The following is a 14,444-nucleotide window of genomic DNA, read 5'->3' as shown; positions in this document are numbered from 1 at the left end:
TCTCTGAGGCAAGAAAATCCGCCAATAAGCGCAGGACCCACCAAGATAGAGGAGGAACTTTGTCACAGTACTTATTTGGCTCCCACCACCATAGTATCTGAGTGCTTCCCAAAAGTTAACTGGTAAGACAACACTAGCCCCCATACCTCTTTCTTCCCCTTCTCCACCTCTAGGAGTTAAAATGTATACACTTTGTGTGTGTGTGTGTGTGTGTGTGTGTGTTCGTGCAAACAGTAAGGTTCCAAGCACTTTTTCTCTTTCACCATATCAATGCTTGTTTTCATTTGCTGTTCATGAATCTTGGCGTGACCAGGTTTTTGTTCATGTACACGTTCTGCCTATTTATTTGCATGTGGTCTTCCAATCCGGGAGCAGGAACAACATCATGTGATATAGGTCAGCAGTCAAATACCACAATAGCAAATAGTCTTAGTGACCAGTTTGTGAACAACACACAGGTTCAAATGTTTGCATGAACTGGTCATCGAGAGAGAGCAAATGAGTAAAACTGGTGGTTTGGCTGGTTAGGCCCAGAGCCTCAAAGATATTTAGGTGCCTAATTCCTTTTGATTTCAATAGGCATTAAATGCCTAAATACCTTTGAGGACTGGGCCTGAGATCCTTGTCTGAAAGGCACCGCAAAGGTGTTGGACAGCATTTTGGACAAGGAGTTGGAATGAAATATCCTCAGTTTTGTGACGAGTCTCAAATATTTGGTGTTTTTCCTAATGCCCCAGCTCCTCCATTCGTACAATTACATGAGAATCTCAGCTTTCATATTTCAAAACATAAGTTTCAAGCCCTCATGGATGCAAATGAAAACCTTAGAAACATGCAGCAAGTGTACCCCAAAGGCTCAGAAACCAGAAGACAGATTAAAGAGAACTCAACATTGACTTGAAATCATGAGATTTAAAAATAAATAAATCTCATGATTTTTGCAAGCCTGACTCATTATTTTTGAGGTTGTCATTAGCAATACACAATCTTTGGCTTTATAACAATTCAGGCTCTTTCTCCACCTTTGAGCATTCACTGTATTTGCTTTTACTTTCTCTGAGAGACTCCTGCTTCACACACCACCTCTTCCCTGGGTCATGACCTTCTTAAGTTCTCCTTGCTGACTGCAAGGCATTTGCCTCTCCTCTTACGGGCCAATTTTTAGGACTCCCCTTGCAACCTACATGTAGGCAGATCTTGTTTCTTTTCCATTTCTCCCAAAGGGGATCGATGCCAGGAGTCAGCTTCATTTACCCCCACTGAAGACACAACAGAACCAGCTGACTGGACCAGACACAAGTTTTGCTGAGGGAAAGGTTGGGAAATCACTGCAGTTCAGGTGAAGTCAATGCCCCATTTCTTTGCTCGCTGGTCCTTGTCAGTCCAGTGACATGGTGTCACATGTTGAGGTGCAATCCAGACCAGTGAGAGGTTGTGTCACCACCTGCCGCGTATCCCTAGCTGCTTTAAAATGCTCTGCTGCTCTAGCTCACTAGTCTAGATGCTCCCCGCCAGCATACAAGCATGTGCTAAGTGTCTGTGTGACAAGCAGCCATGGTTCATTAATTCTGATTCCATCAGCCTGCTTATTACACTACAGCCACACGCTGGTCTCTGCCTACTACTAGCCAAGTGAACCCAACACCCACCCACCCCTAGTCCTGAATTTCCCCAAAACCATCTACCTGAAGTGTCCAGACCTCTCCTCAACCACTCAGAGAAATAATAAGGTTTGTTTGCTCCTTTAAAGAGACCATACCTAGCAGCTTGCCACATTAGCTGGAGTTAACAATCACTTCAATTCAAACACAGTACTGGGGGGGGGGTTAGATTAAAATAAAACAAATTTATTCATGACAGGACATAGGTTGAATGATGCCAAATAAAAGAACTACAAGTGCAAACGTGCATCTAATAGTCTAAAACAATCTAGCAAGGTACAGTCTTTGTTTAAAATGGTTTTGCTCATCAATTACTCTTGGTCCACCATGGCTGACTATCCGTCAGTCAGGACCTTCCACAGAAGTATGAGGTGCTGATTTCCCTTGTCTTCTTAAGTGGAAGAAAACTTAGGGGTTCACTGCCCCTCTCTTTATAGTCCAGTAAACCTTTGAAAAGCATCTCTCTTAAAGTTCATGAGACCCTGCTTCAAGAAACAGGAAGGCTTCCTGGGGGTGCAGTCTCCATCCCCCAGTGATAGCTGAGTCATTACATCTGCCGCTTGTTAGCTTGATGGCTTTGTTTACCTTTTATGTAAATATGCCTTCACTGTGTCTGCATGATGACCACGCTGGTTAGCCAAGCAAATACACAATTCTTTATGATTGTAAGGGTGCGGGATTCTCCCCTGCAGCGCCTCCTGCTGGCCGTCTTCGGGAATTAGCTCTCCAGCCATTGGAGCGCCCTCTGCAGGCTGGTGTCCCACTACTGCTTGGCCCCCATGTCCCTCCCAGACCTGGTGCCCTGTTGTCTGGGGTGTTGCCTCCTGGCAATAACCCCTCACAGCTCTGGGTCTCCCCCTCCCAGGGGAACCCCCACCCACTATCCACACTTCACCTCAATGTTAGGCTACTGCTCAATCTCTATCTAGCCCCCCATTCACTGGGGCAGACTGCAGTATAAGCCACTCATCACAGGCAAAGGGGTTTGGACCTGCTGCCTCTGGCTACCCGTGGGCTGCCCCCTGCAACCCAGTACCTAATAGGCCTTACCAGGCCTGCAGCCTGGGGCTTTCCTAGGCCAGAGCTCCCCGGCTCCCTTGGCCTTTCCCCAGCCCTGCTCCACCCTAGGCACTTGGTTAAGCTCCCTGCAGCCAGGCCCTTCTCTCCCTGAACGCAGAGAGAGACTTCTTCTGGGCCTCTGGCTCACAGCCTTTTATAGGGACCAGCTGGTCCTGATTGGGGCATAGCCCACCTGTGGCTACTTCCCCAATCAACCTAGCTTTTCCCTGCCACAGCCCTCTCCTTGGCTGTTTTAAGCCCTTCAGGGCAGGAGCGGGGTAACCACTCCTAGTTGTCTCCCGAAATCAGTTGGTTTTCAGGTCCTGTGGATCCTCCCCTTAGGCTGGGGGTGGATCCTTTAGCAGTGGGCGGGCTTCCGCCCGCCCACTTCCTGGAACCCAATAGGTACAATGATCTAGACATACTGACTCCCAAACCGCTTTGTGAGCTTTGATGGTTCTATCTACTGCCTATGTAAATTGTAATTCCATTGTTACTGGTCACGCGGCTTCATTTATATTCAAGATCTGGACGGTCCTGTTTCTATTGTGTTCAAATACAGACTTTAAAACATAAAATCAGAGGACATCCATAACTCCATATGTAGCATAGTCACACATATCCCACAATGATATTATTGACCAGTGTGGTGTTAGTTTTCAAATGTTACCTCACAAGGCACAGGTTGTACAAATATCATTGCAGTAGTGTGTAGGGTGTGAAAACAGAGGTGCTTAGGGTCAGACGTGCATCTTGTTAGACTGAACAGTTACAGTATCTTCTTTGTTCCAGTGACTCTCAGGTTAGAGGCGAGCCTGGGACAGGTAGCAAGGCTCTAAGCTACCATGGGGGAGGGAGAAAAAGTGTTTTGAAGATGAAATGTGTGTGAAATTTAATCACCAGCAAAAAATTATTTGCATGATTCAAGGTGGCCAAAGAGAACAATTCTGCACATATGCTTTGGCCCCGTTTGCATGGTTTGTCATTACATCCAAGCTCTGCATTCTTATATCATTGGGACCTATAGGGTACCATCCAGTCCTTCACACCCTGGGCTAATGTAGTATTGTTTTCTACAGCACAATTTCTGGTACTTACAATTTCTGTAGTGCAAGGCCCTCCCCCAGATGGGTTGTCAACAGGGATTCCACTAGGGACCTTCAGCACCGCAGGCACTTGAGCTAAAGGAATAACTCCATTGGCTGGCAGCAGTAGTAGGCTGCTACCCCTTAATGCACTAGAAGAATTTTGCATTGGGTTATGCTTCATCTTAGAGCAGCAGTCCCCAAACTTTTGAGGGTTGGGCCTCCACTTTCGCCTGTCCACGCCCCTCCCCAGTCTCCCCGGGGCCGCGGCTCATGGGGAGGACACAAGCAGGGGTAATGGGGCCGAGGCTGGGGCCACAGCTAGAGGTGGGGCTGGGGCCAGGAGTGGGACCAAGGCTGAAGGCGGGGGTGTGAGCGGAGCCACAGCTGGGCTGTGGTGGGGGCCAGAAGCCAGGCACGCAGCCAGGTGAAGCTCCTCTCCCAGTCCTGCCCTCAGCCTCAGCCCCAGGCTGGGAATGGAGCTGCGGCCAAGGCTGGGGGCTGTCGCTGGGCTAGGAGCAGAGCCGCACTGACGCTGGGGATGGGGCCAGGAGCTGGGGATGCAGCTGGAGCAGAGCTGGGGGCAGGGAAGGGCTGGGTGGCGCTCCCTCCCCGCCTCTGTGGTGGCTGGCCCAGGCCCCGCCGTGCCCCTTAGGGGGCCACACCCCACACTTGGTGGACCTCTGTCGTACAGCAATATCATTTACTGAGCCATGCAGTGTTTGGGCTTGCTACAGAGATCTTCAAGAATAAATTGGTGCCGCTCTTCTGAGTAAGTTTTTCCATTCCAAACAGCAGGTTTTCCACAGACACTGATTTCAAGACTGAAGGACAGTTTTCCAAAAGCTATGCTAAGAGGCGATTGCTAAAGCTATACCCCCATCTCCACTTTCAAGCTTTCCCTAGACTAGGTAAGAAGTTACCACACATGCCCCCACCCAGAATTGCTGCTTGGCTTGTATTGAGCATGCTCAGTAGCATCTGCTGAAGCCACTGCCCTCCCTCCCCTATCCCCATTTGTAGGTATGGGTCATGTCTGGGTGGGAGGAGAGGGAAGTATGATAGATGCTCCCACCACCCAACCCTCCTCTGTTAAAAAGAAGAAAGATTACTGAATCATTACAGTAGGGTGATGCACTTGGCTTCCACAGAAACACAACCAGAGCTGAGTAGCTGTGTACAGGATTTGCTCTTGGTGTTTACATTTTTCACAGGAGCAATTTATGGAGCTGACGTATCTAAGAGCTGCTCTTGTTCTGGGTTTGTCCACAGTCCAGAAAGTAAACTACCATGAGAAGAGCAGCCCTTGTGCTATGTCAGCACCAGTACCAATGCCTGTGCATATGCCAACCCACTAGTAAGCATGTTACACAGGCTCATTTCCCCCCTTCCATTACTTAAATGTACAGTGTTTGATAAGCCACATCTCTCTTCAGCCATGCAAGAAGTAGTCCAGCATATTATGTATCACAGTAATGTCAATTTATTTGCAAACATCAAGCTGATACAACTAATTCCTCCTGAAGATACTGTACCACTTCCCTCCCAGACCAGTTGCCACTCCTCCAACCTTCAAATGGTGCTGCTCCGCAGAGGTTTTCCTTCCTAACCTATATCAAATTACTGTCCAAGTCAGCTGATGGGGAAATTTGGGGCCTTGTGGCCTCCCTTAGCAAGTAAGTATGCCCCTTGTCTCCATCCCACACCTGCCCTCCTCAAATCCCAGACCCCTTATCTCAAAGCTCCCACTAGGTACCATTTGATCTCCTCAAGCTCAGATCCCAACCTAAGTTCCTCAGAAGCACAAACCCATGCACCTAATAACCAGAACTCTTGCCAAGAAAGGTCCCAAGGCCTACAACTTCCCCATCAACTAAAATACTGTCTAGGTGAAACACCAGCAGGGGTCTCCTCCTGACAATCCACCTTCTGAAGACAGCTGACCAGCAGGAATCCCTCTGCTGACCAGAGTGTCCTCTAGGAAGATAAGCTTAATGGGTTTCCCCTCTCCCATGCTTTGATGGCAAGTTTTCAGAGGTCAGAAAATCAGTAGGACTCTCCTCTGTGTAGCAGCTGGTGTTTGGAAAGGAGCCTCAGTAATGTGGTCCCATGCACTAGAGCAGTGTTTCTCAACGACTGGTCTTTCAACCGGCGCCGGTCCCTGAGATCTCCCTGACGCAGTTTAGGGGGGCAACAAGCCAGTCCCTGGTATCAAAAAGGTTGAGAAACACTGCCCTAGAGCACTTTGCACCCTATTCCATCAGAGCAGGAAGGAGCAGCCAGCGGTTCTCTGGGATTCTTCCCCAGCCTGAGAGGAGGGAACAGTCACTAAAGGACTGAGTTATTCAAAGGGAGGAGATAGAGGGGGCGTGATGATCTGAGGGTTCTGTTCTGTACAACTTATGACTTCTGGATAATATTATGAAGTTGTTAGTATGAAAACTGCTGTATCGCAGAATACCTCTAGGTAAATGTGGAATCTACCTAGCAGGGCTGGCAGGGATGTGTCATGTCTTTGTCAGACCAGGGTTGATGGTGGAACTCAACGACTGCCTTGTCAGGGTGCAGCACTGTGGGACAATGGGCTAGCTGGGGGGGTTGGACAGTGGAAAATAATAAAGAGCAGAATGAAGAGACACAGGTGACAGAGCCGTTTATAAAAAGACGCTTAGGGGGAAGACTCCTGGAGAGATACATAGGAAGTTTTGGGCAGGAAGAAGGAAGGGGCTGGGGTGGCCAAGGTCAGCAGTGGTGAGCTATGGGGAGAAGAAATGTGTGGCAGAACCAAGACGTGCACTGGAGCTGAAGGACCTTGGGTGGCCCCCGACAGCTCAGACCCCCATCCTAAAGAATGCTCTGGAATGGTGAGGAAACTGAGGCAGGGTAGGGTTTATTATTTTTGTATAGATCTCTGTATTTCTCATGCTATGAAAGAGCAATAGGGTTTTAGAATCCCATGCAAAGAAGTTGTATGTGTTAAGCATTAAACCTATCCCATGCCTCCTTGAAGAAGTAACCCAGAGAGCTCACATCTTCGAGTGGAGGTTTGTAAGAGGGTGCCAGAAAGAAGATCTACACCCTGAGAGGGTCCCCAGAGCTCTGAGACACTGGCAGTGCCTTGGCTCCATTTAGACTCTATGGGCTTAAAACACCTGGGGATTCAATAGCTGGATCCCCTCTCAGCAGTCTGGTTAGTGATCAAGAGGGAGTGCTCCACTGGAGCTGTGACAAGGAGCCGCACCCTGTGCCATGCTGCCAGGATCAACCCTTTTAGAGCCTTCATGGGGGAAGAACTGCTATAAGAGGCCACAGCATGATGTGCCAGGATCCTAAACAGAGAAAGGATGATCCATCTCCCAGACTAGTGCCCAAGCCACTGGGAGACCTGAGTTCAGGTCCCTAGCAAATTACTTAGTTGGTCTGTGCCTCAATTCCCCATACGTTGTGAGGATAAATACACTGAAGACTGAGAGGCACGCATACTCTTTTAATGGGGGTCATATAAATACCTAAGACAGATGGAATAGTAGAAAAGAGACTTTAACACTCAGTGGTAGCATGGGAACGTGGTGAAAAAGAGTTGTATGCTACTTTGATAAGAACATAAGAACGGCCGTACCGGGTCAGACCAAAGGTCCATCTAGCCCAGTATCCTGTCTACTGACAGTGGCCAATGCCAGGTGCCCCAGAGGGAGTGGACCTAACAGGCAATGATCAAGTGATCTCTCTCCTGCCATCCATCTCCATCCTCTGACAAACAGAGGCTAGGGACACCATTCCTTACCCATCCTGGCTAATAGCCATTAATGGACTTAACCACCATGAATTTATCCAGTTCTCTTGTTGTTAGAATTTATCTAGCTCTGTGTGTTACCCAGCCTTGCCAAGTTCAACTCACCCACTTTGAATTTGTTTCTTTTAACTGAGGCAAGAACACCTTTGTTCCCACTGCCCTCCCCAGACAGCACAGTAGAAGGTGGGAAGTAGTGTTTGAACTTGGGCTGGTAAACGTTGATTAGAATTTTGAAAGGCTCGTATAAATGTATGTTCCCAACCAAAGCACTATTGGTTGGTATATTTAAGCAACTCCAGTTAGTCTGTGTACAGCAAGCTCTTGACTCCAGTTGTAACCTACTCCCTCTGAGGTTTATTTGAGGGGAGGAGGAAAGGGATTAAAACGGTACCTCTGAATAATTTGGAGAAGAGAGGAGCCACCTTGTATATCAGCCTTTCCTGTACTCTGTCTCCCTCTGAAACACCCTGTGCTTTGTTGTAGATACAAAGGAAGTGCAATCCCTTCCAAGAAAGAACAGCAAGCCCACAAGAGAAAAAAGCTGCCAGTGGGAACCATTAACTCTTTCCTCCCTTTTTGAAGCAAAGCCCACTGTCAACGTACCAGGGGAAAACAGCTTCAAGTGTGGGAAAGTCTCGCAGTGGGTAGTAAGCAGTTCTTTTGTAGATAGTTCCAAATAAAGCCTTCCATTGAGTCACTGCTATTTGGATGAATGCAACCATCAAACCACTAAACGTTCTGGAGCCCAAAAAGCTCAACTGGCCCCTGCAAAGACACCTTTTAACAGAGGTTGCATGATTTGGGGTTTACGGTGGAGAATGATGCTGCAGTGCACATGTTTGGGGGACCAAGAACAAGGGTCGTTACAAAATATTAGTTGTTGGGCTATGAACATTGCCTTAGAAGGGGGCACTGTCAGCTCCATCTTTACTGTAATGGCAGCAGTCAGCCATTAGGATTATACTGAATTCTTTAGCCAAGTCAACTCCCATGACTGGCAGAGCTCCCAATAGCATCTCACATTCTTTATAAGAAAGAAAATCTACTCCCAGAGCACTTGTTCGGATTCCAGTTTCATAAAATAGCTCTTTTCCTCCAGCCCTCCAAGGCTTTGTTTGTGGGTGGGGAGAAGTACATCAAAAAAGTAGCAACATTGGGAGTTAACACATTTCACCCTCATTTACAGAAGAAGAAATCTTAACATAAATACCTACATGAGGAACAAAAGTTTGAGTAGGGGGCAATCTAGCAGCCAAAGATAGAACATCCAATGCATGTTGGATGTTGAAGCTAGTTAAATTCAGCCTAGGAAGACAATGTTTTTTTTTTTAAAAAACAACAGCACTCTGATTGTTTAACCATTGAAACAACTTAGATAGGGGTGTTTTGGATTCTCCATTGGTGGAAACTTAAATCAAGACTCTGGCAGTTTTTCTAAATTATATGGTCTAGTTAAACGGGAATTAGTTCAAGAACATTCTCTGACATGTATTATACAGGAAATTAGACTAGATGATCACAATGATCCCTTCTGGCCTTGGAATCTATGAATGTGAGAGTTTGAATAATACCTAAGGTGACCAGATAGCAACTGTGAAAAAATGGGACAAGGGTGGGGGGTAATAGATGCCTATATAAGAAAAAGTCCCAAAAAACGGGACTGTCCCTATAAAAACAGGACATCTGGTCACCCTAATAATACCCCTCACTTCTTCCCCCTGTCCTCCCACACCCAAAACATAGAATGGAAATACTACATTTGGTTCAAGAATTTTGAAAGCATTGCATCTTTTCCAATGGTGAACTGCAAGAAGATACAAGGCTTAAGATGTCTTACAGACCGCATGCTTAACTTTAGTCATAACACAGGGAAGGCCTGCTGTAGAATAGAGGTTTGACAAGATGTTAGTGTCTTAACTGACTCCACCAAGAGCATGCTGTTGAGAAGGTGGGATGAGATGCTGGGTTAAAAGTGAACAAGAGGCCAAAACAGTGAACAACTCAGGAGAGGTAAGCTATGTTAAGCAGATACTGTTAGTATGTCATATCCTCCTGTGTATGCAGTGTAGTTGTAGCTGTGTTGGAACCAGGATATTAGAGAGACAAGTTGGGTGAGGTAATGTCTTTTATTGGACCAACATCTGTTGGTGAGAGAGACAAGCTTTCGAGTCACACAGAGCTCTTCTTCAGATCTGGGAAAGATATTCCGAGCATCTGTTCCATCTTGCATTTAGCTGTGATGCTCGGAGTATCTTTCCCAAACCTGAAAGAAGAGCTGAACTTTAGCCAGGTCTCCCCCAGCTACATCACTGGTAGTTGATGCACACCTTAAACCCATTTGGGCACCAGTCCACAACCTAGTTGGACCTCCTGGTTTTGATGGTTGCTATATAGCTGCATTCACATCCTTGGGCACCACATCCCCCCGGTACAGCAGGCAGCAAGCCATGTATTTGCCTCGGCGAGGGTCACATTTCACCATCTGGTTGGAGAACTCAAAGCAAGCGTTGGTGATTTCAGGCACCAAGAGCTGCTCATTCTAAGCTTTTTCTGCCAAAATTATGGGCACATAGGTAGTGATGGAGAAGTGTATGCAGGGATAAGGCACCAAGTTAGTTTGGAATTCAGTGAGATCCACATTCAAAGCACCATCAAACCTCAGGGAAGCAGTGATGGAGGACAACATCTGAGCTATCAGCTTGTTCAGGTTAGGGTAGGAGGGACACTCAATATTGAGGTTGTGGTTGCAGATGTTGTAAATGACCCCATGAAAGAACAGTCGGAGTGCTCCAGCGTGATGTGGTAGGTTAGGATGGAATTGTAATTTCTCCCATCGCAGTGGAGACCTGTGGGCAGGATACACCAAGAACTCCATCTTGGATTTCTTACCAAAGTCTACTGACAGTTGTCCCACTAGGTTTTTACCACAAGGTAATCATCAATCCATGTGATAGTCAACATGTGGTAAACCACCACACTTTTTCCCTAGTGAAGACAAAGCCCAAAATTAGTCAGACATTAAGTAGGTCTTCTTATTAATACATCATGCCAATACCTCCCTTGGTTGCACCAAATCCCCAAAGGTATTTAGGCTTCTGTCTCAGGGCTGATACACCCCATCACCCCATGGGGGCAGGGGAGAGGTGCATCACAGTCCCATGGTCGAGTCGGAAGGGCTGCCCCACATCTCAGGCAGCACAGCTTTGTGGCCTTAGTTCTGAATATGACCCTTAATGTTGATTTTCAATAAGTCTTGGAGTAGTGGGGACGTTCCAGAAGACTGGCAGAAAGCTAATGCTGTGCCACTTTTTAACAAGGGTAAATGGGATGATCCGAGTAATTAAAGATCAATCAGCCTGACATTAATCTCAGGCAAGATAATGGAGCAGTTGATATGGGACTTGATTAATAACTAAAGGAAAGTAATGTAATTAATGCGTATCAACATGGGTTTATGGAACACAGATCCCATCAAATTAACTTGATATCTTTTTTTGATGAGGTTACAGGTTGGTTGATAAAGGTAATAGTGTTGGCAGAATATACTTAGACTTCTGTAAGGTGTTTGACTTTGTATTGCACAATATTTTGATTAAAAAACTAGAATGATATAAAATTAACATGGCACACATTGATGGATTTAAAATTGGCTAATGGAGAATCGTCATTAAGCAGGTGTGTTTCCAGAGGAGTCCTGCAGGGATTGGTTCTTGGCCCTACACTATTGAACATCGTTATCAATGATCTGGAAGAAAATATAAAATCCTCACTGATGAAGTTGGCAGATGAGTGGGAGTGGCAAATAATGAAGAGCACAGGTTGCTGATTCAGAGCTAGGGTGACCAGATGTCCCGATTTTATAGGGACAGTCTTGATATTTGGGGTTTGTCTTATATAGGGGCCTATTACCCCCCACCCCATCTCGATTTTTCAAACTTGCTGTCTGGTCACCCTATTCAGAGCAATCTAGATCTCTTGGTAAACTGGGTGTAAGCCAGTGGTGCAAGCAGAAATAATTTCTTTCCAGTACGCTGCACTCATGGGAGGGACACACGGGGGGGCACATGACCTCCCCACGTGACCCCCCATGTGACTCCTCCCCGCCCAGCCTGGGGCCCCTGTTCTCTCCCAGTCCCCTCCCTATGATCCACATCCATCCCACGTTACCTGTCAGGGGGGCTCTGTCCTCCTCCCGCTGTGCCAGAGACTTCTCCTGTACAGACCCCAGGCACGAGGACTCAGGAGACGCAACTGCATGGAAGGGCTGGGCTGGGAGTGGTACAGCCGCGCCAGAGGAGCTGCCAGCGTGTGGCTGCGTCTCCTGAGTCCTCCTGTCTGGGGTCTGTACAGTAGCCCTGCCAGAGGGTTGGGTTGGGGGCAGAACAGCAGCTGCGCCAGAGGAGCTGCTCTCCCGGGAACTGCAGTGGTGAAAAGAGCAAAACCTGGGGCCGCCAGGCAGCCCGACACCAGCAGCTCCGCCCTCGCAGCTGTACCGCCCTGAGCACACACCCCAGGGCTGCCCTCCAGTGGGGCTGCTGTACAGACCCCAGGCAGGACTCAGGAGACGCAGCTGAGTGGAAGGGCTGGGGGCGGGCTCCTCCTGTGTCTTTCCCGTATGTCATACCGGTTATAAATATCTTACTGATACGGCGTACCGGACCGTACCACCGTACTTGCACCACTGGTGTAAGCAAATTATATGCGTTTTAATACGGCTAAATGTAAATCTATACATCTTACTCCTGAGGGAATTCTATGCCAAAAAATTAAAAATTCTGTGCCAAAAGAATTAAAATTCCGTATACAATATTTTAAAATTCTGCAAAATTCTGCAAATTTTATTTGTCAATAAATAAATGGTGGAGGCTCCAGCATGGCAGTGGGGTGCACAGTTACAGGGGAACTCCTTACAGGGGAAGAACACGTCCCATCCTCCTCCACCCCCAGCCCAGCCGGGACTAGCAGCTGAGCCTGGCACAGGGTAGGAGCCACGGGTAGGGTGTCCCCACCCTCCACAGTGATTTACCTCTGTGCTGGCTACTCTGGGCACCTGAAATGATGCACCAGCACATCTGGGGAGGGGCACATGATCGCTCTTGCAGCTTCCCTTTGCTTCCTCATCAGAAAGTCATTTTTCTGTGGGGAAACAAAGAAATCTGCGGGGCACATGAATTCTGTGCACAGAATTCCCCAAGGAGTAACATCTAGGAACAAAGAATGTAGGCCATACTTACAGGATAGGTGACACTATCTTGGGAAGAAGTGACTCTGGAAAGGATTTGGGGTCATGATAGATAATCAGCTGAACACGAACTCCCAGTGTGACTCTGTGGCCAAAAGAGCTAATGCAATCCTAGGATGCATATGTGACGGGTTGGATCACAGAAACCCCCTTGGGAGCTGCCACCTGATGTGCAAAGACTACCTCTGCTCCTGTTTTCCCTGCCAGCTCAGGACTCCAGCACCCTGTCTTGCTAGGCCAGACACTCCCGTCTGCTCCAACACAGACCCAGGGTCTGAATAACTTGTCCCAAAGCTGCAAGTTTACCCGAAAACAGCTCTCAGAAGTGTGCTTGTCTTTAGCACTCAGATGCCCAACTCTCAATGGGGTCTAAACCCAAATCAATCCGTTTTACCCTGAATAAAGCTTATGCAGGGCAAACTCATAAATTGTTCGCCTTCTATAACACTGATAGAGAGATATGCACAGTTGTTTGCTCCCTCAGGCATTAATACATACTCTGAGTAAATTGCTAAATAAAAAGTGATTTTATTAAATACAGAAAATAGGATTTAAGTGGTTCCAAGTAGTAACAGACAGAACAAAGTAAGTCACCAAGCAAAATAAAATAAAATGCACAAATCTATGTCTAATCAAACTAAATACAGATAAGTTCCTCACCAGTTCCAGAATGCTCCCTTTTACAGGCTAATCTCCTTTTAGCCTGGGTCCAGCAATCACTCACACCCCCTGTAGTTACTGTCGTTTGTTCCAGTTCCCTTCAAGTATCCTGAGGGGGTGGAGAGGCTCCTTCCTTAGCCAGCTGAAGACAAAATGGAGGGGTCTCCCACGGGTTTAAATAGACTCTCTCTTGTGGGTGGAGACCTCCCTCCTATGCAAAGTCCAGCTCCAAGATGGAGTTCTGGAGTCACCTGGGCAAGTCACATGTCCCTGCATGACTCAGTCTTTACAGGCCGAAGCCATTGTCCACATGGTATCTTGCATGTCTCCAGAAAGACTTCTTATGTGGATTGGAGCATTCCAAGATGCATTGTTCCCCAAGTGTTTCCTGATCAGGTACTTAACCCGGCAAATTCCTTCCTCGAGAAACTGATCAAATGCCTCACAAAGCTTACTTAGAAATCAAGCAAGTATACAGCCCATATTCTTAACCTCAAGTAGAAAATGATATATGTGTACAAATAGGATGAATAGATATAGTAGACCATAACCTTTACGGAGATATATTACATGGCACAGGCAGCACAAAACATATTCCAGTTATGTCATACATACATTTATAAGCACTCTCCACCCCATAAAGCCTTATGGGGTACACTGTCACAGCATAAACAGGGGAATCTCAAGTAGGAGTAGAGAGGTTATTTCACTTGTGTACTTGGCACTGGAGTGACCGCTGCTGGAATACAGTGTCCCATTCCGACACCCACAATTCAAGAAGGATGTTCATAAATTTGAGAGGGTTGAAAGAAGAGCCAGGAAAATGATTAAGGATTAGAAAACCTGCCTTATAGCGATAGACTCAAGGAGCTCAATCTATTTAGCTTAACAAAGAGAACATTGAGGGGTGGTTTAATTACAGTCTTACAGCTTACTCCTCTCAT

At 47.0% G+C, this 14,444-nt stretch overlaps 1 pseudogene; it reads right to left on the bottom strand.

Annotated features, from left to right (window-relative positions):
• The window catches only part of LOC113406114, a 114,074-nt pseudogene extending 99,630 nt beyond the window's left edge, over nucleotides 1-14,444 (bottom strand).

This window comes from Terrapene carolina, unplaced genomic scaffold (genome assembly GCF_002925995.2).
Source record: "Terrapene carolina triunguis isolate 2854851 unplaced genomic scaffold, T_m_triunguis-2.0 Scaffold68, whole genome shotgun sequence".
Lineage (NCBI taxonomy): Eukaryota > Metazoa > Chordata > Testudines > Emydidae > Terrapene > Terrapene triunguis.
This window is presented reverse-complemented; position numbering and strand designations above follow the sequence as displayed.